Raw genomic sequence first — 27,566 nt, 5'->3', positions numbered from 1 at the left:
TCACTATTCTATATTTATATCAATTCAAATAAGTAAAATGGATTAAAATTAAAAACTTCTATGATCTCTGGGGGGGGGGGGTCTATCCCCAAACCCCTCCCTCTTGCTACGCCTCTGATTCTGCTCAACTTTGTGGAAGTTCAATCTAGGATATGAAAAGAAAACTGTATTTATCCACCAATTATTTCTCGCGGTACAACTAGTATCGACGCAACGGCGTCTTCATCAGGCACCTAATGATGATGAATGTACCTGATGAAGATGCCGCCTCGTCGAAACTAGTTGTACCGCGGAAATGAATTGGCGGAAAAATACATACTTTCCTTTTCATTGCCCAGACTCAAAACATTGGCCAAATATCACGAGCTTTGAAATGCAAAATGAAGGAATATCCAAGGGCTACCAAGAATACACAATATCACCTATCCGCCATCGACGAGGCTGTTTGGGAAGGACCAACGCAAAAGCTTCGAAAATGCTTTACTCATTGCTAAAGAGAAGTATTACTATCCACGACTCATGCGAGAGGCTATCTAAGTAGACAAAAAACACCTAATTTCAAAAGGGAGGAAATCATTCTCCAACGCCTGGATGAAACTCGTCCACAAACCGACCAGTTAACAGGCACCTGCCCAAAACTAAGGATTATATAAGAAGAGAAAAAACTTCCATCCGACACTTCAAGCCTGAAGACGCGTGCTGCAATGCCGACGAAACTGTCATAGCGAAAATGAATGGACGCGGAGGATCACCCGAAAGCCAAGCTGCGAGTAAACTCCGATGTATTCAACACAATATATTATAAAAGACTCGACCGGTTTCAACCTTTTCAGGTCATTATCTTATGTCAGGTCAGTATTATGATTCATTTTTTTTCAATTACTCAATACTTCAAATAGGAGTTGCATCAGATACTAAATTATCGACCAAAATGATACTTGGAATCTTGTCACAATCAATCCGCGCAGTTTGCTTGTATGACTGACGCGCTGCCACTGGAATATGGTGGCCATTTATTGAACTAATCCCCATACTCAATTACATATGAATAGACAGAGAAATAATTCGAAATTTATAGTTTTCATAATTTTTCCTGGGGTTTCAGACAATTTTAGAGGGGGTCTTCATAAGACTTTTTGTCGTATCTCGTCTCGTTCACCCCAAACATTTGTATGAGTGAGTGAATGAATGAATGAATGAATGAATGAGTGGTCGTTAGGGGGCTTTATGATATATAGATATGAGTTTACATTCGAAACTCCCTTTGGTTTGATGAAATGTCCATTTTAGACTTGAGATTCATGCATAGAGTTTGAAACCTATTTTTAAATTAAGTGGAGCGGAAGTTTATCTTGGAATCGATGAGGAAATCTTATGCATACTTTAAATTTGAGAATGATTCATGGTGTATGTAAGCCGGTAAATAAATTAAAGTTACAGTAGATTTGCCGTAATTTTCCGTAATTTCGATGAGAAATTTCCATTTCTTTTTTTAAATTGAAAAGGTTAGGTCGTTTACTAAGAAACCGTTGGTACAGCTTATGCGTGGGCTTATACTTGAAAATTAGCCTTCTGTTAAATTAGTGTTTTTTGATGCTTATCCCGTTCTTGGAAATGCAGCCTTCATAGCCTTTAAAACAGCAGGTGAAATAAAATTTACAGTGGGAAATTGATTTCGATTCGATGAGAAAATACGACGTCAGTTTTGGATTCGCAGTTGATGCAAAGATTTCAAACAAGGAGTAAAATTTGAGTAACGAGATATTTTGATGTCTACTCAGAGCGTTAGAATGATGTGTATGCATTGGAGAGGGCAGTAATTTTAAACTTAACAATGCAAAGTACCAGAGGAAAATTCATCGTGATGATTCATCAATCCAACAACTAGATTGGTTCATCTCATCTATTCACCCCCTTCTTCTATCATCTAACCATTTCATACATATACTTCTTTTACATACATACATATGTCTCCTTTTTTACATGCTTAATGACCGGAACTGATCATAATTCATTACGGGTCTTCATCTGCCTTACTTCATGTCCAATATCCTTCAACGATTGTCGTAAACAAGTACCATGCATCAAGTGTTGGTGGATTAATTTTTACTCAAGTTTTTTAAGAGATGTTTGAAGGTTTCTCTTTCCCTATTTTTCTTAGGACATTCTCATTACAAATTTGGTCTATTCATTTTATCTTCAATATTTATCTGTAGCACCACATTTTGAACGCATCCACTCTCGACTTCCCTGTTGCGGTCAAAGGCCACACCTAACTACCACAAAAATACTACAGATCCATTATTTGGTGAATATGTTCAGGTCTATGCATGTAATACCTGCTTTTAGAAGATTATCTTTGTCTGGGCTACGTTCTTACTATTTCTTTCCTGCTTCGTTGGTTACTTGCCTTTCTGGTTGCAAATTCTCTTTTCCTCTTCTAGCTTTTATGTTTCTAGCTTAACGTTGGTCTTCGTCTCCTCTCTTCTGCTGCGTACAAATACCTTAGTTTTCTTTTTATTGATTTCCAGTTGATATCTGCCCATTGTCCCGTATATATTTATCAGAGCCTTTATCTAATCCTTCTCTGTTACAGATATGATTGTTATGTCGCCTGCATATAAAAAAAGCTTATTCTTTACCCAAGAATATTGGCTCCTGAAGGATTCTCTTTGATTTAATTATGACCTTATAAATAATCCCATTTAACCGTGCTATCCTACTGCTAGTTCTATCTTGCTCCGCTTGTCAATGTCTGCTTGGGTGCTCTCTAAGCAAAACTCTGTCAACTCTTTATTGTCTTGGTTTCAATCTAGAAAAAAGTTTAGCGCTGGTCTCATCTCTTTTACTTCGTACAAATGTCTTAGTTTTCTTATTTTCGATTTTAAACGGATACCTGATGATTGTTTTCTTCTAATCATTCTCTATCTTTGCTACGAATACTATGCCGTAAGCAAATTTCAACATGCTAATTCTTGCTCCGTGGATATTGACTCTCAGAGTCTTCTCTTTGATTCCATTGACGACTAAAAATTAAAAAATACGGGGACAGTGCACACTAGGGTTATGACTTTTTGTACAAAATTTTGTTTCCTCTGCCACAAAAGGATGAACTTTTGCCCAAAAATGATGTCTCGAAGTCTTAGTTTTGTTCTAGTTAAAAAAAAGTCACCCCCAACAAGAAATCGCTAATTAGAATTTCAGTCATATACAAGGTACATCCCTGTTCTTTCAAGAGCTTTGAAGATCTCAATCTGTATTATGGAACTCTATATAGTAGTCTGGATGTTAGTAAGACTCTGAAATCTTCTATGACAGTATTGAATGTTATATTACTTAATAAAAGTGCCCAGAAAGTTCTAGAGCATTCTCCAATTTTTTAGTATGTAACTGTATAAGTTTGTGCTCTTCTTATTAATTCTTATTCTTAATTTCTTATTAATTTGTTCCAAGTCTCCAACTGCAATTAGAAATTATAATTTCTACCATAAGAGAAGTGCAACTACTATTGAAAGGAACGAGAAGATTTGGGAGAAGAATCTTTCTCAATTTCAAGATTCACATGGGAAAAGAAGATCTGTTCCACCAGAAGAACAGTCACTTGAAAAGAACAGCAGGGTACCACTGATTATCCCAAGTTTTTGGCCTTATCTAACCCTTGGAACATCTATCAAAGGAAGGAAGGAACAAGTAAAAGAGATTATGAAAGAAGTAACAAGGTTGTGGTGAAAGAAATTAAATTTCTTAACTTTATCAAATCAAGTAGTACAATCAAAACTAGAACATGTGCTAAAACCTATGATGAATGAATAAACCGAGGAAAATACTATTCTTTAAGTTAAGTATTTGACATAAGAAAAGATTACGGTGAATGGCTGTGCAGTGAGGTTAGAAAGTTGTATCATCTGCAGATTGAGAATGAAGGAAAAGTAGGGTATTCTACTGAAAAGGCAGCAAGTAATGTATCTATCCATCCATCCAAAAGAAGACAAATGCGTTTGGCATCTACTTCCTCAACAGCAACTGCAACAATAATACCAGCTTGCTGATGCTTGTGTATCAGAAACTGAGAGTGAATATAAAGAGTACGAAGAAGAAGAATCTACGAGCACATGTAAGAAGTACAGCAAACCAAAACTGCAACAAAATTAGTAACATCTTTAAATTTATCAACCAGCATAGCATCAGCAGTTTGTAAACAGCTATTTCAAGATGGGATTAATGTGAATATGTCTTTACAATCGGGTATTTACAGATCCCCTATTAAAGAAGCCGTTAGAATAAAAGAAAACGCTACAATTAGAAAAATTTTTAATGTAAAAAAATTATGGAAATTAGAATCGAGACAAATGGAAAAATTTATGGAAAAGTGTAAAAATGATTGTTGCTAACACTTCAAACGTGAATATTGGAAGAAAGAATGGAGTTGTCATTAGTTATTCAGAGTTTGATGAAAAGAAACTAGAAAGCCACAATTCATTGCTTGTCAGTACCATTTTCTTGATAAAGTTCTTCGCTTAGTAATGGATAATGAAATTGAGGAAAAAGAGACATCTCCAAACATTGAATATAAATTTATTCCAGAACTTGTAAATAATATGAGCTGCTAAAAATTAATTTCAACAATGGTATAGAAAATGTTATTGTATCAGCAGGATGACGTGATGAAATGAAATTTCTAGTTCATTTTACTGGGGCTTTCCGTTTTCTTGAAGAAACTGGAAGAATACCTAAAGTAAAATTTCAGAAAATACCTAATGTAAGTAGTTTCAGGAGGAATTTCCGAGGAATACTAGCTCTTTTGTCATTTATTCTTTTACCAGAAAAAAAGACCTCGCTACTCAAAACTTGAAGATTAATCTCCGACAGTTTTTGAAAAGCGGGGTCTTAAGCAGGGGGTTTTAAACTACTTTTAACACTTTTTATAACCTAAATAACTTCATTTTTCAAAGACTTCTTTTGTAAAATCATGACTTTTCAATATTTTGTTTGCCAACTGCCTCAATTTCAATCTTTTGTGAAGATAAGTAATTGTGCTTTATATTTCGGTGGTGGGGGTTGGTCCGGACCCCCCAGATCTCCCGCCTTGCTACGTCATTGCACACATATGTGTTGATACATAAGTGTTATAAAATTGCATCATTATAATTTAATTTGTAATCTAAATAAAAAAACTGTCACAAAATGATTTTTACACCTTATAAGTTATTATGGTAAAAGTAGTTTTTTGGGTTGGGGGTGACCTTTTTAAAAAAGAAATTAGAAATAATGCCTTTTTCTTTAGTTTGGAACAAAATTTCATCAATTTATAACACAGGAACATGGGGCTACAAAAAAGTGATAACCCTTGTGCACACCCTTGTCTCACTCCTTTTCCTATTCTTGCTTCTGCACTGTTAGGTCCAGATTTTATCACAGATGCTCGGTTTTAAAATGAACAGTGCACAATTCTAATATCATTCTAAAGCATTAAAATTTTTTTTCAGGATTATAAGCATTTAATTCCATTCCGCGACATCAACGGCCTTCCCTAAGTCAACAAAATCTATTATATTAGGTTTATCTTTATTCATTCTTTTCCTAAGAGTCTCCCTCTCTGTATTGGCAGTTATTGCTATGTCGTCAGGCTATTGCGTTATACCAGCATTTTTCTATTTTCTATTGTCGGTTAAAAATTAAAAATTTCGCGGACCAGTGCACATCCTTGTCTCATTGCTTTTCCTGTTCTTGCTTCTTCACATTGAAGTCCAGAGTTTATTTATTTATAAGTTTTTTCCTATTTTTGTTTCTTCACAGTTTGGGTATTTTTCTCGGTTACGGCTGCTTTGTCGCAGGCTAATCGCAGCATTTTTATTTTCATCGAATACAGCGTAGAGGTACGGGGGGACTGTAACCGCACGCGGGGGGCGAGGGTGAGGGAAGAGGGGAATGGGGAGTGGTGGGGAGGGGCACATGCGCTTTGCGGGCCCCTCGATTGGCACGCCATCTATCGGGGGCCTCCTCCGCCCCCGCGTGGCGCCCCCTTCAGCTCGGTCGCTTAACAAGAGGCGCCCCCCTCCCTCGCCCCTGTTATCGATTGGGTACCGCGCTTATGCATTCCCCCTCCAGCAAACAAACCGCCTACTCCCTCCCACCACACCTCAACAAATGCAAATCCCATTAAATATCAATCAGGGAAAGGGTTCGCTCGCACCCTCATTCCCTCCACAAGGAGCGGGGAACGATGAGGGATATAGACGGAAAGAGGAATCCGTTCCGCAAAACCCTAGTTGCCGAAGGGGTGTTGTATAACTTCCTGGTTAAAAATAAACCGTTTCTGACCCTCTTCATGCAGCCAAAATAATTGCTCGGCAGCATGTGAAATGCTTATACTAATTGCATACACCCTGTGTGGCTTATTGTGTAACTGTAGAGCAAAAATTATTTATTCTGGCAATAAGTATTATGAATATAAGCATTTATGTATTCTGTGAAAGTAACCTAGACCAATATTTTTCTTAAAGGTTGCCTAAATCTTCCTAAAATTTCGTATGAAATGTTAAAAATGTACGTAGATGCATTCAGAAGTAATAAGCTTATAATTCTCTTTGCCTCTTTGATGAGCCTTAACATCCGTTTTAAGTGATGAGAATGAAAATTTTAGCGTTATCTGATGGAAAAATATAACAAAGCATGCTTTAATTACATGAAGACTTCATTTTCCCTCATCTTTCCTGCCTAAATGGATACTCCACATCGCCGAATATAGAAATACAAGTGTGTACTTTTAAAGCTTAGGTGGGTAACGAGTAAAAAGTAGTAAACGAAGGAACAAAATAACATTTGTGACCCGAAAAGCACAAGTGTATTATCGAACAAAGGAAGCATTTGAAGGTAATTATTTTTCCATTGCCTATCTTCTTAAATTTTCGGGTCGCAAGGGATGATGAGATCACTCGAAAAAGAATAAACACTAGCGTGCAGCTAATACGGGACAAAATTGGAAAATGTTTACGGATTTTCAATAATTGCAGCTGCTGACATTTAATGCGTTAATTAAATACATTTTGAATCTTTGCGGCCACAGGAAAAGGTATGAATAAATCATAAAATTAAAATCAATGGTGGTGCTACCACTGCATGCTAGGATTTCATTGTTCTCGTAAACAAAAGTAATGTCACTGGGTTAGCGATAGTAGAGTACGATGCGGAGTATATGGCGATGAGAAAGAATGAGATCTTATGTATGGAGATTAAACGGATAATATGCATTTAATATTGATATTTTGACCCTATGCCTACCAAAATCAAACACATTAATGCATGAACTGCTCGTAAGTAAAGAGTGATATATAGAAATTTCAACGTTAAAAAAACACCTTGAATGCGTGCACTGCATAATAGGGTAGTTTCCTTCATCAAAGAAAACAAAAGGCATTGATGGCGATTCGTTACCCACCATTAGTGTATTCATAATACACAAATTATTTGGTTTTTGAAATACCGGTTTAGACGAATGGCAAGGGTCAAATTTTATCCTCATTTGAAAAAGGCCAGATTGGCGCCCATGCGATTCCACTCCACGTGACGTCACAGGGACCTAGTTTCTACACGAGAGGATAGGAGTTATGCATCGTCAGAGGCTACCAATGCATGCATGAGTCACAGAGCTCAGGGAAACATGTCTTAATAATCACCTATTAATACTGGCTAAGGTCGGAAAGTTTTCTTCGCTTGATAAGGTATTAATAAACCTTTTTTAAGCCATGCGCTACCAGACAGGAAGGTACTCAGCTACCCGTTAGCATCCTGCGTCCTATCAGCGCTCAGAGCCTCGATCAAGGTCACCTACCAGACGGGAGGGGGATCCAGAAATGCGTCGCACGGACTTTTTCCCTTCATTCCTACTTACGCGTCGCGTTTTCGCGCGCTTGAAATTTTTCACTTTTCATTTGATCGCGAAAAATAGATGTTGTCATTTAAAAATCTAAAAGCGTGAAATACGTACTCCAGGAGTAATAATCTTTCGATTTAGGCAATAAAAAAATAACAGGAAACCACCCTATTGCTAACAAAGGCAGCATCTAATATATTTACAACTGTGTTGACTGACTGAGAATCCAGTCATTCATTTAAATTTTGTACAAAAAACTTTAAATGAGGTGATAAGTCGGCCGACGTGGCAACAAAAATATTGGCAGCGGTGGGATTCGAACCCACGCCTCCGAAGAGACTGGTGCCTTAAACCAGCGCCTTAGACCGCTCGGCCACGCTACCATGTGATGAATGTAGGATTAAGATGGCTTCAGATTACTTTACACGTGGCGCTAATCTGTTGTATGGCCGGAGAACTCCTCGAAATAGCTCCGAGGAAAGCACATTCTTGTATATTTTGGGAAGATTTTATTACATGGGAAAATCATCAATGGAGACTATGGATAGAATAAAGACATTACCGTCGGCCTATGGGACTGAAGATCCCGTCGAAGTGGCAAAGAAACACATTGGCAGCGGCGGGATTCTAACCCGTGCCTCCGAAGAGGCAGGTGACTTGGCCAGCCTTTGACGCCTCGGCCATTTCACCACACGATTTCACCTAGAAAAGATTATTCCACATTTCCGATAACATTTATGAGACATTAGCATCAGTTCAGTACTCGTTGTCTTTTTCTAGAAATTGTTCCGAAGCTAGCGCCAGGGCCGGATCAAAGGGGGAACCCTATGGGCCCGGGCCCTGGGCCTCCCACTAATCCAGGGCCACGCAACAAGTATGAGCCTTCCGTCCAAATGGAGGTAAATCTCACAAAATCAAAACAACAGAAAAAACTATAATGTATGAGGGGATTTGAAGTGAACCTGGGATTATTTTTTTTTTGCTAACATTGACGTTAATATGTGGTTAACGATGCTGATAAAAAAACACTTTATCCGATGATGTGTTTAATGTAGCTCTGAACACAACCAGTGGCACACCAAGCGGTGTTGTCGGAAACACGAGTTGCAGCCCCTTGAAACAGTGGGCCTCCCACCAAAATGGCCCCGGGCCACCCGCATCCTTAATCCGACCATGGGCGTATTCAGGATCAAAATAATAGGGGTTGGGGCAAGCAGTGTCGTTCAAGTTGTAACATTAAACCACGGAAAAGGTTAATTAATCATATTTTTTTAAATAAATTATGACCGCGCTTTATTAGCTTATAAAATTATTTGCTTCACAAAAAAATATTATTTTAATTCTAGTCCAATTTCTCATACTAACATCATTTTTCTTCAAAAGATCATTTGTTCAAAACTTTCGTATTGAACTAAATTTCTTTTCTTTTCTGGGGGGCAGCCTACACTCCTGTCCCCCCCTGGCTACGCCCATGAATCCGGCCCTGTCTAGCGCATGTTTTGTTTGCCATGGGAAGTCGTATTTCTTGGTTGAAGTTCTCGCGGGTCATTGTAGCAGTTGGTGATGTTCTTTTCCGGTGTCCCCCGCGCACTTGTTCGGTTTATTGCCCGACATTCCGTGGCCATTAGTTGTAACTTTTCCCACTTTCGCAATTAATTCCCTCATAAAAAGTCAGTAGACACTTGCATTTCTGTATTTGGTGATGAGGAGTATTCATTTAGGTACGAAACATGCGGGAAAAAGAACTCGTCACGTAATTAAAGCATTGTTTGTTTTATTTTTCCATAAGATAACGATAAAATTTTCCTTATCATCAATTAAATGAGTCTGTGTGTAAAAAACATCACCAACAGCTGCCATGGGAAGGTTCTAAGTAGGGGTGAGCCGATAATCTTTTTTTTCCAATAACCGATACCCGATATTTAGTATCGTTAACCGATATTTAGAATCGATAACTTGATCTGGTCCAATATTTCAATCCTAGATACCAGAGTATGAATGAATACTTCCTGATTTTCCTTGATGAGGTAAATAGTCAAGGGTTGAGCCGATAATTAATTCCGATATAAATACTGGCCGATATTAGACTATCGGCATGTCGGTATCGGAGCACCGATATCCGATAATTTTTCCTCTACCATAACGTCATTTATGTATTTACCTCATCAAGGAAAATCAGGAAGTATTCATTCATACTCTGGTACCTAGGATTGAAATATTGGACCAGATCAAGTTATCGGTTCTAAATATCGGTTATCGGTACTAGATATCGGGTATCGGTTATCGGAAAAAAAAATATTATCGGCTCACCCCTAGTTCTAAGGGACCTATTATTATAATAACTGGATACTTTGTTCCAGGTTTGATGCTAAATGCGCAAAGAACTTAATTTACACACACCAAATTCAAGTGCTTCACATAACTACTTACGATAACCCCACACAAATCGTTGATGCATCTTTCAGGAATATTTCTTATAAGCACTTTGGAGCAGAAATCAAGTAGGGAAAACAATGCATGAGAAATCTCGTATCCATGGTCCACTGTCTAATTCCTCCCGAAGGTCCTGATTAATCAAAAGAAAGTATCAATTAGTCCTCTTGCCTTGGGAGGAAAAAAAATTGAAATTTGTATGTTCACAAGGTAATGGTAGGTACATTGAGCATACTATTAGAAGTCAGATGACAAGGCAACACCTAATACCCCATCTACATCAAGACTGCAGAATCCTTCCTGAGCAATGATAACAAATTCCAAGCTTTGGCTAAATCCAAATTCAACCTTCACGAAACTCAATTAGATTAACTTTTGGAACCGGATATACGCATATGTGAAAGAACATGAAAATATTTCTGTGATAGAGGATTTAATTAATAATTTTTTATAAAAGATCCTAATTACGCAATAGATGTTAAAGATACCCCTTAATATGACGGATTATAATGCCTATGCCAATGCATTAAATGAAAATTCGGTTCAGAAAAACAAATATACGTTTTCTTAACCACGAGAACGTTGATAAAGATTTATTACGAGCTACAAAAATGTTTAGAAAGCCAGGATGGTTATCACAACAAAAAATGAGTTTGGAAACTGAATCACGATAAGTCATCTAAGATGGATTCCGAACGGTCCACATCTTACCGAAATGGGATATGGTAAATAAACAGCCTCAAATGAAAAGGATATTAGTAATTTATGTTTCTTACAATATTGTTTTGCATTTCATCGAACACTGTATGCAAATAAAAGTATTTTTTGAAGTGGTTCCAGTTAAAACTTATTCCTGTCGATACCAGAGTTAGTCCCACCTGGTTCCTGAGCCAAAGAATAGTTTTTTATTATTTTTTTCGAAAACAGTATCAGTGGTTACGACATGCGGTAGGTAAAGGTAATGATAATTTTCAATGCTGTTGACAGCTTTTTTTTTGCAGTCAACGAATGTTTACGGTGAATGGATGATTAAACTTGGCCACACACGATTTTCCATGGGTAATCTATCACCAACGACAATAGACAGGCGTCGAAATTAATCGAATCGAAAACTGTCCAGTGATAGCAATCGAATCCAGTTGAGTATCGATAATCATGATCAGCCAACATCCGAAGATTGGTTTGACGCAGTTCTCCATTTCGCTCTCCTATTCGCTAATTATTTCAACGGCTGTAGTACTACGATATGAACAGCAAGGGAAACCACCATATTATTCACCTATGAAATCGTATGACTTGGTGGAAATGCGATATGTCCATTGGCGTCTCATTCTGTGTTACGAGTTGAACGACCATGGCTTGCCCCCTCTAGTTTTGATCCTAGGTACGCCCAAGGATATACCCATGATAAAATATAAAAATTTCGAAATTCTATTGAAGATTTTTATATTAAAGTGTATACATTATCATTTGTCGTAAATGTTGTCGTATTAGTTATCCTAATAGGATAACTAATAATACGATAAAATATAAATTATATGGATACACCATATTATTATCCCAAGCAGTGGCAACAGCTCCATTTTTTTAAAATATCGTGCATGAAACTCGAAATACATCGATTAAGTATTCGATTTACCGACGATCACCACTGGCACCTACCTACGCAGGGTAATGTTAGCCGAAGGGAGCATCGCTAAAATGGAGTAGCTTATAGAGGACATTCTCTCGGGTTCACGCGGGCAGCTTGCAATGCGGAGGCGTCGATAAAAAACTTCGTAAAAAAACCTGAGGAAAGACAGAAAAAAAGGAGCGCACAGACACGACCCGTCGGGAATTGAAAGCCTCGCGTGCCAAGTCGATGGACAGGGGGGTTGGATATTGAATAAAAAAAGGGTAGAGGCTGAGATGGAAGGGGGAAGGGAGGAGAATGGCCGGAGGGGATTTCGTCATGGAAGGGAAGGGGTGAAGAAAAGAAGCAAAAGATGTGGTCAGATACGGTGAAGACAGTCCTGGGGACTTGCGCGCTTCCGCGACGCTGACACCGATACCATCCCCAGTCCGCATTGCCGAAGGCGAGTTTCGTCAAATTAAATCAATATTCATCGAAAATTTACTTACTCATTACTTATAAAATAGAGCATGCCCTAAGGATTATACTCATGAAAAGTACACTCAATTGAATTTATTCAAAAAATTAGGTATAACTGCTCTATAGAGTATACATACGGATGATACTCATAATGTTACTCAATGCTAGTACATGCTTATACTCAAAATTTCATTTTTTTCACACTTCTATTAGTGGAGTCCACTTTCCAATCGTTAGTGAATCATGGGGTCGTTCACTGGGGCCTTAAAGCGCGAGTCATTAAGTAATTCGGTAGATGAAAGGGGAAGGTAAGTCACGACGAAAATAACCTTCCTCGTACAGTCAATATCTCATCATTATGGAAAAAAATAACGCGAAAGTTGTCACCCACAATTTGGTGCCGTAATCAGAGTTTCGGGTCATTTACACGTTCAGATGGAACCCCTCATTGAGGAAAGAAATCCCTCATCAGAGTGCAATCAACAACGAACCACGCGGGACCTATGCGCAAGGCCGAAGAAGATGCGGTAATCCGCTCGGAATGAGTTCGTGACGCCATCAACTTACTAGCGAGTGGGCTAAAGCCGTCTATCTTCCGCCGCTGATAGCCCGATAAGCAGACGACGGATTGGAAAACGGGAGATTACGGGTATCTTGTTTTTCAAACTCCTGTAAACCGAATATAAAAACCGAAATGTTTCCGACCTTTCTCCGCACGCTATAAAAATAAAATTTATGCATTCTTTCCCTTAAATAATCCTGTTTCAAGTTCTTTATACAAAACTGATTATCGCCGATCACTGAATTCCATATCGAGATTTTTATAGTATACTATTTAAATAATAACAGCTCTAAAGAGGATAAAATGAAGAGACAGCGAAATAATAATTTCAAAATAAGATCATAAAATCGAAACCAATGCTGGAAAATGCCATTTATGTTGCTTGTTTGGGTAAAATAACGACGCTATAAATTTTGGCTTCCTTTTTTCGATTCGGGACCACTGTGCTCCACCGCCATCGAACTAAGAAGTCGGCGCGCAGACCTAGTTGACGTTCGTTGGGGTACCGGCGGGGAAGGAGTGTGGAGGTGGGGGGTGAAAGGATTGCAGAATAAAAAAGGTGGGTTGGAGGGATGGGGGGATGAAACCGGAGAAGACCCCTAGTCTTCAAGAGGAGGAAAGATGCAGGAGGAGGAGGGATTCCTGAGGAAACTAGAGAGTGAGATGTGAAGTTCCCTTTGAGGTTGCCTTTGGCACGTCACGTTTGCCTCCGGGAGTATCGAATGTTGCCTCTCGAGCTCGGTAGTCCAAAGGGGAGGGTAGTCATCTTGAGGGAAAGAGGAGATACAGAGGATGCGAAAGAAAAGCGTGTTGCTCTTGGCCAGGTGGATTCCTAAAGCTTTACTCCTGAAACGTTCCGTAAAGAGTGAATATTCGGTTGGTGCTGCGTGAATTGAATCACTATTTCTAAAGGCCCTATTACACGGGGCACGGAATTGCGCAGGTTAGAGCTGCATTAATTTCTAAAATGGCGTGGAATTGCGCGAATGCATGAACGAAATTAGAACAGGGGCTATTTTGCCGTCTCGCATCCACGCATTCTCGCATGTGTTCTAGCAATTCACCGCTTTACACGACGCAATTTTGATTGCGCCTTCGCACGTACGTCAGATTGCGCAATTCCGTGTAACCTGCCTTAATACTTAATCGTAACGCATGGTCCTCGGTAAGCTTCTTTATAGAGTTTGTTACATCTCTGGTGAAAACACAAGTCTGTCTACATTCTAAGTCCTACAACAACTCACTACTTCATTTGTTGTCGAACGAATCAGACGATAAAATTCTATGCGACGAAAGAAGGAGACCTTTGCACCGACAGGAATAATTTAAGAATCACTTATAATAATATTGTGCAAGGTATTATAATACATACTTATTTGTATAGAAGCGACTTCTGAAAATAAGTGGATTCACGGACAGAAGCCGATGAAATACAAAAATAAAGTAATGAAGTATGAATGAAAACCAAATCCTTCTTCATAAAGTAATGAAACCAAAATTTGATATTTTTCCTTCTAAAATGCGGGCGCACATATTACGATGCACAATTATTACGGTTCAATCCTCTATTGGGGAAAGACTTCAATTACTATCAATCTCTCTTGAAAGACTTATTATGGGTCAAAAACGTACTATGTTGGGGTAATTACCTTACGAGCTTCCGGTACACGTTTATAACACTTGATAAGGTATCCAATAAAATTTAGAGTTGTTGCTTGATTTTCTAATTGTCAAAGAGGTACCTTCAAACTCCTTTTGACAAAACTTTTTCATTCATGATCTCGGTCCTGCATCATAAATGGCCTCTACAGACTTAGTCTAAGCCACATAGTATTTTTTATTTAGTTTGCTTTTGTTTACAAAAATTAAATAAACAAATGAATTGCAATCCAGTGCATAAAGATGTTTTGGCAGCGTAAACGCATATTCGTTTCTCGTTACATGATGAGTTTTGAAATCAACAGCATATGCGAAATTCCGTCAGCTTCTGAGCTATCATGTAAACTTCGCATTCATTAATACTTTTGACTAAAAAAGTACCTACCCTCCTTTTAACGTAGAAGAAATAAAGCTTTTGCATTATATCAAAAAGCTTTTCACAAGTTTAAAAGGGCACATTTCTATCGGTTTCCAAAGAAAATACAATTGAGTTAGAAGGTATTCCATAATCTCCAGAGATGGGCAGTATCGAAAATACTTGTATTTGAAATACGTATTTTCGATACATTTGTACTTTGTAATTTGTATCGGAAATACATTTTCTGAGAGTATTTTGTATTTTGTAATGAAAATACATCTAAAGAGTAATTTGTATTTTTAAAATACATTCAAAATCAAAATACAAATACTTTTTTGTGTGTAATTTGTAAGAGCGCGCGACGATATGGCAGGGATACCGAATCGGTATTAGCCTGCCATCTATGGGACAATAAATTGCCCCTTAATTTACTTCTGTAAAAACCTTTTCAAATGACCCGGGACATTCCTCATTCAATGTTTTAAATATGAATGAAATTGAAGTATTGCAATTTCTAGGTGACAAATCGATATGTGCAAGTGCATATCCGGCTGTAAAAAAGTTGTTTGTACGTTATAACTCTGGCCTCACATCCAGTGCTCCTGTGGAAAGGTTATTTTCTTTTGCAGGATTTATTCACAATTGCAAAAGAAGTAATTTAGCAGTCTCTATGTTTGAAACATTATTGCTTTTGAAGGGAAAGGAGCATTAAGGAGGAGTAAGTGAGACTAGTGAAATAAACAAATTATTACCATATATTCCCCATATTATTTAAAAGATTTTGCCCTGGATAATGGTCTGATTGCCAGTTACTTATAAATACATTGTAAGAATGTTTGAGCTTCTCATTATAAAAATAGTTCATATTTGAATTGATTTTAATTTTTTATTAGATAAGAACTTCGGTAAAGGTATGTATTTTGTATTTTAAGAATGTATTTTGAAATTACATTTGTATTTAGTATCCAAAATACAATTTTTAGAAGTAATTTGTATTTTGTATTTGAAATACAGATTTTAAAAGTAATTTGTATTTTGTATCTAAAATACATTTGACGTGTATTTTGCCCATCTCTGATAATCTCCTTGAACTTTGTTGTTATAAAAAAGAGGTGCACCGAGATTTGGTTCATGAATTCGAGATTCAAGTGTGTTTTGCGACATGATTTCACACCAATGTGGCTATAGAATCATCACGAATAACTTATGATCGATTGGTCCGGAGTTATCGCATTAAATCAGCAATTAAGTTAATTGGTTTTACTTGGCTTTTGTGCCATAAAATTCGCTCTTCTGTGCCATAGGCCGACGGAACAGTCCGTATTTTTCCCTAGCTTTCGAAATTGAACACTTTTCATTGGTGGTTCTCCTTGAATAATTCTGGTTGCCATAGAATCTTGCCAAAACATTTTTTTTAAAGCGCTTGCCTTGCAGCTATTTCAAGAAGATAACTGCGGCAATTCAATGGATTAGAATCTGTTAAAATCCAAAGGAAGACATCTTTTTCCTTATGCCATCATCTGGTAGCGTGGCCGAGCGGTCTAAGGCGCTGGTTTAAGGCACCAGTCTCTTCGGGGGCGTGGGTTCGAATCCCACCGCTGCCAATATTTTTCGTTGCCACGTCAGTGGTCAAGACATTCCTCATACACGATATTTTTGTATAGAGAAGATGAAAAGAATGACCGAATACGTACTCGACTAATTCATAATAGAAGGTATTCTTCACAGTGAAAATTCATAAGCCATCTGCTCAACACAGTTTTCTAGGACGGTGATTTTAGAAATCACGCAAATCAGCCGTTGTTCATCTTCGAACTTCGCCTTTACCTCAATTTAATTACGACTTTTCGATTAACTTTTTATACTGTTTTATTAGATGGCGATTTCAAACTAGGTTACGAATAGCCAACGCGTACTGTGCAACGAACGTTAAGGACGAGAAGAAATATTCTCTTGTTATCTATCAACTAAAATTTTCTGCATTCCTCACTACTGAGAATTCTTTAAAAGGGAAACACTGATATGTAACAGGTGTCCAATAAACTAGGGTGATTTTACAGGAGATAAGTAATGCTACTTCGGGTTTTTGTGGTCACCGGAAACAAAAAGGACACACTGTCAAGTATACACTTGTAGCCTACTACGCATACTCGGACACCACAGGTTTAATAGAAACGAGTGGTGCTCCTGCATTAATAACAGTGGCATAAACTTTTGGGGAAGATCAGGATCTCGTGAAAGATAATCTCAAAATATCTTTTCTACTAGCTAAGTATGAGGTAGCGTGGCCGAGCGGTCTAAGGCGCTGGTTTAAGGCGCCAATCCCACCGCTGCCAATCTTTTTCATTGGTGGTGACCCCCATCCCAGGCAACCGAGGATCCGGGATAAAAACTTTTAAAATGTACAAAATTCACTAACTCTTGATCAACTTCGTGGTATTCCATTATAAGTTTTCTTGGATTTCACACAATTACTTATACCACTTCTTTGTTAACAGAGCGCGACCCGGGTTTCAATTAATTATCATCATCTTCATTAATTTCCGCCTGAAGATGACGATTATTCATTGAAACCCGGATCGCGATCTGTTAAAAAAAATGGTATAAGTATTCGTGTGAATTCCAGTAAAACTTACTTTTAAAATGGCATGTCCGGATATACATTTTACATCATTTTGGCGGTAAATATTTAATCTTAAGCCGATGCAGTTATAAAATTTCCAAACTAGACAGTAGTTTTAATAACTTTTTTATTTCTCTAAGGCTTGGGGGGGGGGATCTATCCCCTCATCCCCCCATTGTTACGTCACCGTTGCACAGAGAAATTCAATAGCCATTGACTAAAGAGTCTTCTAACACGGCGACTGTAGAGAGCAGGAAAACTATCCTTTGCTCATTGAAGACAAAGTCATGTATCTCAATTTAATTACAACTTTTCGAATCATTTTTGATTATTTTTTCGTTTGACGGTTTGATTTTAGACCAAGATAGGAATACGACAACAAGTATATTACGTACAGCCTAAGATTAGCGTACATCGAACGTAATGGGCGAGGAGAAATATTATCATAGTGACTATTTAGCTATATATACTGAATATTCTGCTATCGGGTCCTCTTTAAGAGGGAAATACTGATAGAAATCTGATTTTCAATTCACGAGAGTGATTTTTTAGATAATAAGTTATACTGCTGGTGAAATTTAATGAGTATTTTTTAAAATTAGTTATTCATTTACGGTTTCTGTGGTTGAAGGAAAAAATAAGGACACAAACTCAAATGAACCATCCAATATGGTGCAAACTACGCATACTTAGATACCAGAGGTTTAATAGAGACGAGTGGTACTTCTGGATAAAAAATAGCAGCATAAACTTTTGGGGAAGCATAGATCAGGATGAAAGATAACTAGGATAATGTGTCGCATATTTATGTCATGACCCCGTGAAAAAAAACAATTATAAACATTAACCAAAAATTCTTAATTACATAATCAAATGGAGGTAGTGCTAACTTTGACGATGAGCAAACGGTTGGTTCGCCTGCTCTCTAAAACCTATATCCTAGAAAAGAGTCTTCAGTCGATGGATTTTGAATTTTCACGGCGTAATGCCTCGTATTAGGGCATTTAGTCATTATTTTCATTTTTACACAAAACAATTTCAGCGTGTATGGAGTCGCGACCTGCAACGCGGCTGCGAAAAAAATTGGCAGCGGTGGGATTCGAACCCACGCCTCCGAAGAGACTGGTGCCTTAAACCAGCGCCTTAGACCGCTCGGCCACGCTACCATATAATAATGATGGCAAAAGAATGTGTTCAGATTAACTTTTAAAAGACTCTTTATCAGTTGAATTGTCGTAGCCATGGTCCCTAGCCGTAGCTATTTCGTTATAGTCGTTGTCAGCCAATCGAAACCATCACATGATCTCGGATTTCGCATTTCAGTCTCCATTCCATACGCAGTAGCAGAAAATTCCTCTCGTCTGATTGGTCTCAGAGCCATCGAATGATTCATATCGCTTCCCACCTACCGCTTGAGATCCAAATGAAATTTCGGTCCAGCGGCAGATTTCAACATTTCAAATACTCTTACGTCCTGTGAAGTAAAATCTGATGCTTTCCCGGCGAATATGTTCAAAAAAGGCTATTCGGGCTTCCAGCCGGGTGGTCTCCCTCCATTCTCAATCGTGACACAGGGTATTCACTGAGTAATGTATGGAAACCGGCACTTAAGAAAATAAGATTGGCTGCCTCCGAGCCAATCACGTTAGACCTCACAACCAACTGAAAAGTAAACAAGCTGGCAAACTTCATCCACTCACCATTAGCCCTGAGGATGGAACCCGACTCGTGTTCCGAAACGTCGGCAGAATGGAGGGAGACCACCCGGCTGGAAGCCCGAATAGCCTTTTTTGAACTCTTACGTCCTGTTTGCACGGTAAATTACCTCGTTCGAGTTAAGGTCTAAATGTATAAATGCGAGAATGATCGCCAAAATGTACCGTGTAATCCCCTACCTTGTGCGAATACATGAACAGAAAATAGAACCTGTTCTAATTTGATTCATCAAATTGCACATGTTCCGTTTTGATGCACTAAAATTGTTCATGCAATTATACGTTAACTCGTTCGATAAAATGCATCGTGTAAACAGGCCTTTAGTCAATATTTCACGTCACGCATCGCCCATCTACGCAGACGAGAAGGAAAGGTGAAATCAGAAGAGTGGCCTACCTCCCGTCGCCAAAATTGAGGCCTGGTACCCCTTCCTTAACGGCAAACGTCTCTCTTTTATTAACCTCTGTCCCACACACCTGCCGAAGTTCTCCAGCAAACATTTGTTTCGTGAGGACGCTGGACTTTTTTTCAGTCTTTAAAACACGCCTCCCGATCAAGAGGATGAGTCGGAGGAGTGGGGTGTGATCGGAGAAGGAAATTTCGCCGACTATCGGTGTAATAAAGGAAAAATGCTGAGCTAAAAGCATTCGTATGAAATTCTGCCAAAGCTCATGAGGGCCAAGCAATATATCGTTTCACCCCATGTTTGTTCGGTAGTGTGCATTGCCATGGGACGATTTTCGTCGTTGTGGTTTATTTTAAGTAGGAGGAACAATATTAACATTTCCTAACATGAAATGTTTGGAAATATTTTGTCCATATAATATTCGTAATTTCAATATTCATGTACTTTTTTACACCTCAGAAATTGAAATGTACCTTTCGGCCATTTTAAAAATCAAAGAATGCATGAAATTTAATTTTAAAAAGGTATTTACAATGCGAAGATGTTGTTCTCTCTGGAAGAAATAATGAAGTGCACCGATTAAATATTTTACCCGTGACGAGATGAAGAAGACGACTGTTTCGCCATTTTCATTGTTTTTCGCGTGTTCTTCTTCACTCTTTCGACCGTAGAATCTGAACGTTCAGGTTTAAACACTTTTTAATGATACAATTTCATAGTCAAATAAAGAAAGAGCAAAAAGATTTATCACGTGACCCAATGGGTCTTCGGCAGAAGTTCACACAAACAAGGCCGTAGCCGGGGGGGATCAAGGGGGATTGATCCCCCACCGAAATGAAAAAAAAAATTAGATAGATATTATGTACTTTATGCTCGCTTGGTGCCCACACGACGATTTATATAGCGGCGCAGTGACATCTAGTAGTGAGTGGTGATAGTACGTAGCATCACTACTCACTACTAAATGTCACTAGGTAACACGTACTACGCCAACTACGCAAGGAACGAAACTTCAGGGTCGTTTTCGAATTTAATTAAGTAGTAATCGATAGGCTTACAATTAGAGATTTTTCTCGATGTTTCGTGGTGCCGCGTATAGGAAATATAATATAAGCGCCCTGTCAAGCACGGAGTGGCAATTCCGTCTTGGGAAGTGATCCAATTCGACTTAAGTCAATAATTATCTAAGCGAAGCTGTAGGTGCAGTGTATGTAGTTATAACCAGTGAGTGAATTAGTGCTGTAAAATTAGTAGAGGTGAGTGACTCATGATTTTTGTAAGGGTCCGTACTAAGTGAAACTTGCGAAGTGTAATATATCAATTTATCAGAATCAACCTGCTTAATATATGAATCGGTAGGTATTTTAATTTTGCATTGTATTTGCTAGATCACTGAGCTGTATCGGAGATAAAAAAGCTTGAAAAAAGGATCACGAATCTTTATTGGTACATTATAAGGTACGTAGATATTTGTGTTTGGATTTGTTAACTCTCGAGCGGGCGCGCCTGATATTTTTACACGGCCGCGCGCGTGGCGTACTTCGCCCTCGATACATGCAATTATATGATAACTCCCTATTTTTGTTAAAATTTATCTTTATTTGTAGAAATTAGTTCAAGCTTGTACATTTACAGGTGATGCGGATATACGCAAGTGGTACAGGTGGTACACGGCCGGTCGCGCGGCGTAATTTATACGCCATGGGTGTCGGGTTTCTCTTGCCGATCAAAGATCCCGAGACAGAAACAAATGATGAAAACTTTCGTGCTATCTTACGGATGAGGAGCAGATGCAGAGACTCAAATTTGATAAGGCACATGGAAAATATGCCGTTAACACTACCTACCTAAGCACGACCATACAAAATGAAATTATAGCAATTTGTGGTGAAATAATACAGAAAGAAATTGTGCAAGCATTGAATTCTGCGAAGTTTTTTTTTCTGTCCTTATTGGCGAAACTACTGGTGTTTCACGACAAGACCAGATTTTAATTTGTGAGCCGAGCCGAAAGATGATGGATTTATCCTGCGTGAAGGTTTTTTAACTTTTGTCACAGTTGAGAATACAACTGGAAAATATTTAGCTAATGCAGTATTATCTGAATTGAAATCTTAAGGAGTAGATTGTGAGTATTTGATCGGGCAAGTATATGATGGAGCTTCTTCGATGAAAGGAAGTTTTAAAAGGGTACAGGCAGTAATTCGTGAGTCAGATCCAGAGGCCTTATACGTTCACTAAAGCTCACTTTCACTGAATTTAGTTCTGGGTCACTATAGCCAGACTCAGCCTACTCAAAATGCCATTGGAATCATAAAATCGATTAGAAATTTTATCATGCCCTCGGTAAAACGAACAAAGTGCCAAAAACAGAATGTCGAAAAAAACTTCCCCGAAACGCAATGGGAAAGCCTTACGGCAATGTGTTGTGTACCGCAACCCGTTGGGTGGAAAATCATGATGGGTTGTTAAGATTTAAAGAAATCCATAAAGCAATTGTTGATACGCTGGACGACTTAAGCACTAATCTGGATTCTGAAACATCTTCAAAGGCTGATTCTTTTCTAAGATCAGTCATTTCAAGTGATTTTGTTGTGAGCTTATGTTGCTTAGGAATGTTGTTTCATTACACACTGTCACTATACAAAATACTTCAATCTCCCTTATGCGATTTGGCAGTGGCTTTACAACATGTCGATTTAATTATTAAGAATATTGAAGATGTTCATCAAAATATTGACAAAAATTTGCTGAACTTTTCAAGAATGCGGAGAACTTGCTCAGAACTGCTAACGCGGCAATGAAAATTCCGCGAATAACAGCCCGCCAAGAGCATAGAGCGAATTACACCACAATATACCCTGAGATTTATTTTAGAATTACTATAATGATCCCACTTTTGGATGATTATATTGATCAGCTTACGTCAAGATTTCAAATCACAAACACACATTATCATCTCCCAATATTTTAATACCATCTGTGTGTTGCAAAGAACAGAATAACCGCCATAACTTTGAACTCTATAAAAATACTTGGAATGGGACTTTTTAAACACTGAATCAGACATGTGGCGGATGAAATGGCAGAAAAAGTCTGAAATAGATCGCCTGACCCCGACATGTGTTATTGAAGCTCTCGGAGAATGCAATGGGGGGTTATTCCCAAATATTCACAAACTTCTAAAGATCTTGGCAACACTGCCTGTTTCCATATGTACTCCAGAGAGGACTTTCTCTTCTCTAAAGCGTCTCAAAATTTAGTTAAGAAACTCTACATACCAAGAAAGACCAAACGGTTTGGCTTTGATGTCAATCCACCGCAGAATTGACATCGACACCGAGGAGTTAATTAATTTGTTCGCTGCAAAGAAAGGTAGAAGGCTAAATTTAATTTTATGATAATATGCTTATATTTTCCTTTAATGGTTTATAATAAATGCGTATAGTTAACCGTATACGCTATTTTATTTATCTTATTAAAATAATTTTATGTTTGTCTACTATTTCATAAAATAAAAAAATAAAAATAACGAAAAATATTTTCTGGCTACGGCCTTGCACACAAATGTTTAAAGTTCAGCGTTCTATCTTTTTTTGCGCCAAAAATAACATGCTTATTGCAATATACTTCATGAACGGCGGTGATACTCACAAAAATTGCTGCGAGAAAAAATTCTCCGAACTGGAAATCGAACCATGGACATTAGGCACGGATTAACACCACACTATCCAGGTTATTCGACTCCCGTGGTTATTTACCGAATATTAATTTTGCGGAAAGACAATGGTCCGTGGATAGCTTTTCCAGTCCATGAGAGATTTCACATAGCAATTAATGCCAATTGCATGGTGACTATTTGCCTATAATATTGTGCAATGCAAGTGCCAGAAAAAGCAATCGAAGAAGGAAAATTCTAAGCCAAAAAATCGCCTCAAAAGTTATTTATTCCCAAAATCTTTTCTCAGTGCGCCTAGCAATCGCAATCCAAATGCACTACCAAAACTTCACAATTCTATGTGTATGCACGTAGCCTAAGTTACCTTTTACAGTGAAATTATTTCCAATTTAGTTATTACGTTAGTTTTTAAGCTTACCACTTACTGTTATTTGACTTCGTTCAGAGAGTGCTACGTAGGCCTAAAGAGTGCGTCTTCAATTAAGTCACAAAAAATATAATATTAAAATACTTAACATAAAATTGAAAAGCTACGTTCTAATTCTAAATTATACATGCTCTATTGGAGCCGAAGTTGAAACAAAACTCATTATTTGCTATTTCATCTTCTGTAGTGGAATAAACGTCTCCTTTTGCAAAGAAGAAGAAAGTCAAAATGACTGAGTGCAACACTTTAGAACACTATGAAAGCTTTAGCGTGGTCAAACTAATTCACGCTATCCCTCCGCGCCATCTAAATCCACGGAGGTTGTTACGTCCAGCCTGCCATCATCCCTCAATGAGCCGTTCAATGATTGTGTGATATGCCCATCAACCTGTCGAAGCTGAATGGAGAAAAGGAAAAAATTAATGTCGGGCCGGACACGTTGAAGACGAAGATTCCGTGATAGTGTTTTATTTCTCCCCACTTGGAAATGGAAACAGCGCAGTGCTCCTCAACCACGGGTTTATAGCACTCCATCCGTGTTTCACATTTGAAAAATTTCCTGTCATACAATTTTTATTTTATTTTATATATATAATAAATTCATAGCACTGTGTAATCAAGTGACTGTATTAGATAATCCAGACAAGTGATACGCCAACTATTGACCGAATTCGGAAGTGGAGATCTGAATATACGTAAGCAATTACCGTGGGAATCACGTTGAGAAATCATTGGCATTGTTGCGTATTTTCTGATTTCTATTATTATATTGTTGGTATTTCGCTATCATAACGTTGTAATATATTTTATGGATGCGTATCTATGTTAATTGCCTTTTAGTTGCCATTCATTGCTACAATTTATGAGATCGATGGCTTGAGGCGTGCTTTCATCATAACCACGAATAATATAAATGAAGGATCCTCAAGTATGCCCCTAAATATGTTGTAACCCACCGCACATGTAAATGGGGTTACAATAATGGCCTCTCGTGCCGCTGACGGACAAATTTATCCGAGATTCACGGGGAAATAATCTGTAATTAGCAGTGTCAACCGAAATTTATATTAGATGATTTCATTTATCAAATTCATAACTCTTAACTGTAATTCCTTGGATTTACCAAGACCATACTGCAAAATATTGGAAAAAAGTAGATCGCGCTGCACTCATCACCGCGCCGCGGACATTTTAGAAAGCCGATTAAATGCGACCGAAACGGCAACAGAAAATATTCTTCTATGGCATTGGGCCTCCTCTATGCAGTCCTCGAGAACACAACAATATCCTCGATCCGTCGGCCATGTTGGTTAATTACGTCAGCGCCTTCAGCGCCGCCATCGGTGATTTCAGTCTCGATATGCATTAACGCTCACGCGTTCAAATATACAAACTCTAAAGGAAAAAACTGAAGGAATATAGTTATTCGAATTGATTCTACCCATGATAAATGGTAATGTGAACAAACTGAAAACGTCTCCGAACGTGGCTACCAATAACTGATCCAAGAGGTCGTCATAGAGGAGGCTCCATTTCATCCCGTAGAAACTTGATTAATTGGGCACTTAGGGCACTCTGTAATGTGCTTTAAAAATGTTCGCAGTGCGGCAATTAGCATACAGCGATCCATTCATTCTCAATATTTTCAATAGAATGTTTTTACCCGCAAGAATGACAATGAAAACGAATGAATTTGATTGATTATATCATAACGTATATTAATTTTGGTTAGCAGCTGTAAATTTAGCTTGCGAGGTAGGTGGCAAATAATTTAGAGGCTAACTGAAGGATTCTCTTTTGCAATGCTCTTCAAATGATCATAAATTTCATAGGAAGAATTTTCTCTGCAAAAAAATCAAACGAGTTGATCCGACATGAAACCATTTATTCCGAAAATAGTTCATATATTCATATAATTGCACCATAAATTGATAGCCATTATTATTCGATTGAATTCATCGTTCCCAATTCAAATTCTTAAAACGAACTAGATATTCGAAAACCATATAAATTTTGGCTATTCATCGAGTATTTTAAGATTCTTCTAAACGTCTGTGGAGGTAACCGGCTTAGCGAGGGAGAGTTCTGGGGGGTCCGCCCCGAAATATAAAGGCACAATTTCTTTTCTTAATAACAGAAAACACAATCTTGAAAAATCATGAAGTTATAAAATATTCCTTTGAAAAATGAAGTTTTTTCGATTATGAAAAGTGTTAAAATTGGTTAAAAACCCTCTACTATGCACCCTGTTTTTTGCAAACATTTTTCACCCTGGTTTCTCACACCCCCATCTCCCCAGCAAAATTCCTGGCTACCCCACTGGTGGAAGTCATACATCAACGAAATAAAAGGGACATTTGAGCAATATAGGGTCATATAAAGGAACCATTGCGTTCTTTAAATACAAAAACTACTATTAAATACCCAATATTCGTCCAAATTTTAATTTGAATAAGATACCATTTCATCGCCAGCCTTGGCTTACCAAATTGTAAGGTTTTTCCATTTCTATAGCTAGCATTCCCGCGTCTAAAGAAACGCCATTAAACATTTATGGACCACTCGCTCTACACAAAGGCATTGAGATCCTCTCGGGCAAGCCTCGACCATACGTTCGTTACGTGATTATCTATTCTAGTAAACTTCCTCCCTTCTTTTCCTCTCCTTTCCACGTAGTTCCTGAAAAATTGTGATGGTAGGAGTTTCCTCAATGGAGAATGTCTCACTTAACATTGCCAATCGGAGGAGTTTTTTTTTTAATTATTCACGTTAAATTATATTTCTAAAATTTACCATTCCGAAATCATCTACCTTTTTCAAGCCAACGAACACATGGCTTTTCCTCTACTCCTGCGACAAGAGGTTGTAAGGCAGTAATTGGCGTATAATTTTTCTCGAATACTAAGTCCAAGAATTAAGAAAAAAGATACGTATGGAAACTGTAAATAATAATTTATATTGATACGTCTGAAATATGTAAAACGTTGTTGATGGCAACGTTGCATTTGGTACGAGTATTTCCTATTCAGAACGCATATGTTATTTTGATATGAAGGACAGTGGTCCTATCATACACGACTTCATGGCGATGGCCATCATTTGACAGTCATGAACGCTCGAAAATGGTTCGCGTGTTTGCGTAGGAAAGGGGTTGAAATGCCCAGCTGCTCGGGGAGGAGGGATGGGGGGAAGGCAAGAGGAGATGGTTGAGGCGCAAAAGGAAAAGGTAAAAAAAAACATGCCAGTCACGTAAAATACCTCGCTACTACTGAGTGGTGTCCCACTATGGTGGTTTCGGCCTTGGAGAGTTACTCAATGACCAATATCAACCTATAATATACCACTTATACTTGTGAAACTTTTTACGGACTTCGGGAGCTTCAGAGCATCTTATTCTTACACGTCAGCATGTTATTACCTCCGATTACGTTCATAACCTGATAGTCAGTGGCGTAACTATGGGGGGGGGGGAGAATGAGGGAAATATATCCCCCCCCCAAAGACTCAGGGCCGTATTTTTAAACAATACTCTTATCGCCGGAATGGGATGAGAAAGAGTTGTATCTCCACCTACTATTCGCAGTCAAGAACGTTCCTACAGCAACACCAAACTCTTCCTCTTCGAAGTAGTGGGTGTTGAGTTGATCGCTGAAATTCTCATATCTACGTCATGCTTTGTGTGACGTTTGCTGCCCACAGTTCATTGCGGCAAGAACGCATCAACAAAAAGGAGATCGC

At 38.2% G+C, this 27,566-nt stretch overlaps 3 non-coding genes across 3 annotated transcripts; 1 reads left to right on the top strand and 2 right to left on the bottom strand.

Moving 5' to 3' along the window:
- Positions 1–8,174: 8,174 nt before the first annotated feature.
- On the bottom strand, positions 8,175–8,256 carry Trnal-aag. The gene has a single exon. It is a non-coding gene; the product is annotated as a tRNA-Leu (tRNA).
- Positions 8,257–16,499: 8,243 nt separating this feature from the next.
- On the top strand, positions 16,500–16,581 carry Trnal-aag. Its single transcript has one exon. It is a non-coding gene; the product is annotated as a tRNA-Leu (tRNA).
- A 2,103-nt stretch (positions 16,582–18,684) lies between these two features.
- Positions 18,685–18,766, bottom strand: Trnal-aag. The gene has a single exon. It is a non-coding gene; the product is annotated as a tRNA-Leu (tRNA).
- Between the last annotated feature and the right edge of the window lie 8,800 nt (positions 18,767–27,566).

The sequence above is a fragment of the Ischnura elegans genome, chromosome 4, assembly GCF_921293095.1.
Source record: "Ischnura elegans chromosome 4, ioIscEleg1.1, whole genome shotgun sequence".
In the NCBI taxonomy this organism is placed as follows: Eukaryota; Metazoa; Arthropoda; class Insecta; order Odonata; family Coenagrionidae; genus Ischnura; species Ischnura elegans.
The sequence above is the reverse complement of the archived record's forward strand: the minus strand, read 5'-3'. Positions and strand labels throughout refer to the sequence as shown.